This window comes from Pinus tabuliformis, chromosome 7, assembly GCF_031772625.1.
Source record: "Pinus tabuliformis cultivar Carrire ecotype Pingquan chromosome 7, CPIR1, whole genome shotgun sequence".
Taxonomy (NCBI): Eukaryota; Viridiplantae; Streptophyta; class Pinopsida; order Pinales; family Pinaceae; genus Pinus; species Pinus tabuliformis.
In genome coordinates this window covers 327,694,163-327,698,755 of record NC_142293.1, presented here as the reverse complement: position 1 = coordinate 327,698,755, position 4,593 = coordinate 327,694,163, and positions in this window count along the sequence as shown.

The window sequence follows — 4,593 nt, the reverse complement described above, 5'->3', positions numbered from 1 at the left end:
ATTTTATTGATCTCAACATCTAGATAATGAGTACATACAATATTTGTCAATACAAGAAAGGTACTTTCTCCTCGAGTGGCATTGTATCTCCTACAAAGAGTTGTTCTCCTACAAATAACTCTCACTCACAGATTCCTTCGCTTTCGACAAGAAAATAAAGTATAACAATGACATTCTCACATACAATGGCAACCTATCTTCTTGATTTTGTTGCTTGAAATCAACTCATATGCATCACCTTCACAATTGTCATGCAATTTAGAGACCAATGGCTCTAAACATGACTACTTCTTGATGAAGTGTCATTATGGCCTTCCCTCAAAAACCCAATCTAAAGATCACTTGAAAATCGATGCTCAAATGAGAAAATAGACATTTGTAGCTGAATTCCTTGTGAAATTTCAATCCAGTTGAGTATAAAATCAATTATTTTTCGCTCAGTCTCTCCAAGCCTCCTTCAGGAAAGTTTTCATTGAAAATAGTGGGAAATTAGTGTTGAAATGTGGCAACAAGAATATTCCAATTTTAATTTGTCCATGAATTAGAATTGAGAATTCAAATTAAAATTTAGTCTCACCAGTTGCCTGAAAAATAATTAATTAATTTATCTTGAGTTAATTAGTTGGAGAAATTCAAACTAGAAGTCTTTGTGAAGTCATGCAACAGTTATCCCTTAAATTAAGGAGATTAGACCTTGATTAAGGAGATAAGGATGAGTTGTGTTTGAGTTGTAATTAGCTAGCTCAGTTAACTTAGTTAAGTCCAGTTAAATTAGTTCCAAAAAGTTTGAGGAACTAATTGTGAGTTTAGTCAGTTAATGCATGCATGCACGAAACTAATGTACTCTAGATAACTGAATATTCTCTCATAAATAACTCATGCATGTCAGTTCAGACAAAGACCGAGTTGAGATTAAAGGTAGGGACAATGTACTATCAGTTGCAAGAATTTTCCTATAAGAAAATCTCTTGCATGCAGAAGGAATTCATTCCTTGAGATTTGCGCAGTTTTATAGTGTGTTGGAGTAGTGTGTGAGATCAGTGTCACATAAGGTTACAGCAGGAGCACCCAAGGAAAACTGCGCAAGGAAATAAGAGGCTTGGAGGGTAGAGGAGAAGGAATATGAGTTGTTTATTTTGTCTATGAGTAGCAGTGAAGGATTGTACTGAGAGTTGGATAGATATGAGAGCTAAAGCTGTGTGTAATCATGAGATATTTCCACTTGTATGAAAACACAGATAGCGGGGTTTTTAGCTGAGTATTTCCCCAGAGTATTCTTCTGTGTTTCATGTGTATTGATTCTTCTTCTCTGTTATATGTGTTCTGTTTGATCTTGATCAAATCGATTAAGATTTTGCAAGTTTCATTGTAGAAGTAGATTAAGTATTTTGTTTTAGTATATTGCATTATCAGGTTAATCTACAGTGATAATTTCTACATGGTATCAGAGAAAAGATTATCAGAGCTGTGAACAGTATATTGAGAAGGGAAATTCGAAGTTTGAAGTTCTTGGTTGCAGGTGCAAAATTGAATTCTTATCACACCTCAAATTTCACCAATGGCATTCAATGGCTTGAGACTTGAGTATGCTCTGGATGGCAGCTCGAATTACATAGCATGGAAGGATCGCATGGAAACTATATTAGAAGACAATGGTTTGAAGGATTTCATTGATCAATAAATCCCCACGCCAGCTACAGCTAATGCACAAGAATTAGTTGAATGGAAAAAGTGTGTGGCGAAGGTGAGAAGGATTCTTCTGGAGGGAGTTCAAGACCATATTGTCTCAAGTCTCCATGGGAAGGAGACTCCGTTTTCAATGTGGAAGACAAGGCTCATATATTTATAAAGGGGTGAAAACATGAGGGGATCGAATAGGTGGGAGAGAAAGACTGAATGTGAAAAAACCAGGGAAAGACAAGTGTGTTTCATGGCACGCATGTTAACAAAGTCATTAAAAACCCAAATCATGTACTCTTGGGTGCGATGTGCCTTTCTTATCTTAGAGTCATTGTGCTCCATAAGCAATCGTCCTTGGGATAGTGAAGCCATAACAAACTACAATAGGTGGAAGAAGTAAACAAACAGAATGTCGTACTCATACTCCTCTACCACCAAATGCCGACATTTAAAGCGATATGATGAGGGTAGGTGAGCGTGAGGTTGAGGGTGGTAAGGACGCCACACCTGGATGGGATTCGGACAAGTGGAGAGCTTGGCTCTCATTTTCATGTTTTCCTTCTCCTTCACCATTCTAGTTGCAAGCATGTCAATCATATTATGTGTTGCACTTGAGAGCCTTAATACCACCCCATCGAGGAAATTATTTTTATACAATACTATAACCATATATACCACTTAGGCATTGTTATTAAAATACTCATAATATCAATATAACACAGTACCATACCTAGACTATACCTATGCTACTAATGTGTTACTAAAAAAAACTTAGTTTTTTTTGTGCATTATTAATGGGAATCAACTTTTTTTTTAACAACCACAAATATCAATATACAATGTTGCCTGGTTTTATTCTTTTAATACAATTTATATCAAAAGAAAGTACACTTTAAAGTTGCATAATATATATTCTTTTAATGCAATTTAATCAATTCATACTTTAATTGCAAAGACACTAATGCAATATTATAAAATTGCATTGATTCATAAATATAAAATAATTTACAAAGGGCTATGCAATTCACAATTCAATAAAAGTTATATAAAAAAATGATATGTTCTATAAATATTTATTATGAAAAAATATATTATTTAAATGTTAACTAAAATTATTATACAAAATTATTATATTAATTAAAAATAGGATATATTTTATTTTATTGGTAATATTTATAATATTAATTATAATACAAATTACCATAAAAATTACAATGCATTTAAATATGTTTGATTTTTGTTGTCACTTTACACTAATTTCAACATCAAAACTTTAATAATGAAATATTAAATTTTATCATACTCAACAATAATATTAAAATATTAAATTCTATCGTACTCAACAATAATATTATTAACTGATATTCCATTTAAACTATGAATTATTATCATACTCAAAAGTAATATTATTGACTAATGTTCCATATCAGTTATTGTGTTCAAGAACTGCACCATTAAATTATAACTTGAAACATTATTTTTTTAATATCTATAAATGTTCCACATTATAATTTGAAACATTATCTTTTTAATATTTATAGATGGTCCACATATTTATAATTGTAGTTAATAAATTTATTTAATTTTGTTCTAATTTAAACATATAATTTAGTATTTTAATAATATATTCTATTATTCATTTATTCAATTTTTTTTTGTATTTTTAATATAATATTAATTAAACATTGTAAATAATTTAGAACTTTGTCTTGATGATAGGTCTTGGTGTAGACTCGAAACATAGATATGAGATGACTGAGATACCTAATACACAATTAATGTATCAAATTTTTTGTATTCTTAATATAATATTAATTAAACATTGTAAATAATTCAGAACTTTATCTTGATGATAGACCTTGGTGTAGACTCGAAACCTCGATATGAGATGACTGAGATACCTAATACACAATTAATGTGAGTCCCGAGATGACAGTTAAAATTACTCTAAGAATTGTACCTATACCAGCTCTTAATATGAATAGATTTTTGCCCATAAAATTTTCAGTAACCTTTTCACTATGAAATGTCTTAACAAAACACCCTCCCACCATCTATTTTACACTCATAAATCTTATTTTTTAAAATTTTATTTGAATTTGAATTTTTATTTATATTATAAATATATGTAACCAAATTATATTCTGCTTACAAAATTACTACTATTAAAAGTGCTTTGCTTTAGTAATGTGAAAAAATGTCACATTATTTATATGGTGTCAAAATAATAGCTATGTTCAAAGTTTATAATAATTTTTTAATAAGAAAAATAATACCAACCATACTAACTAATTAATGATAAATGACCATCATAATATTAAAAAAATATTTTAAATAAAAAAATATAATATATTATTTGACATTAAAATAATAAATGAAACTATATAATATGAATACATGTAAAACTATTTTTATAAAATATTAAGATTTGAAATTTTATACATATTTTATTTAATTATTCAAAAATTATAGTAAATTATATTTTGTTCATAAAAAAATTCAAAATTTTTATGAAAAAATCTTGGAAAGAAATTTAACCCATTCAAATAACCAAAACTTTTAATAAACACACTCAACCAAAAAACGCCAAACAACTCTTTACTCAAACTAGTTGGGAAAAATAACTCACATAAATTTTCATGTTATGTTTGTCCCAAAAATATAGAGGCCAAAAACTTGGGCAAAAATTTACATTCCATTTAAGAAATCTTATTAGAAATACAGAGGCCATACACCTGGGCAGAATTTTGCTGCAAGTACCTATGGAGGGCTTCAGCGATTAACACCAGTTCTTGATAGGTGAAGCAGCGCTACATATCAGGGGTTGGTTTTTTTTGGATGTAAGCGAAGGTTTCATATGGACGATCGCAAAATCTGATGCCCCGAGGTTTAAGGCGTCTATACTTGCCTCCA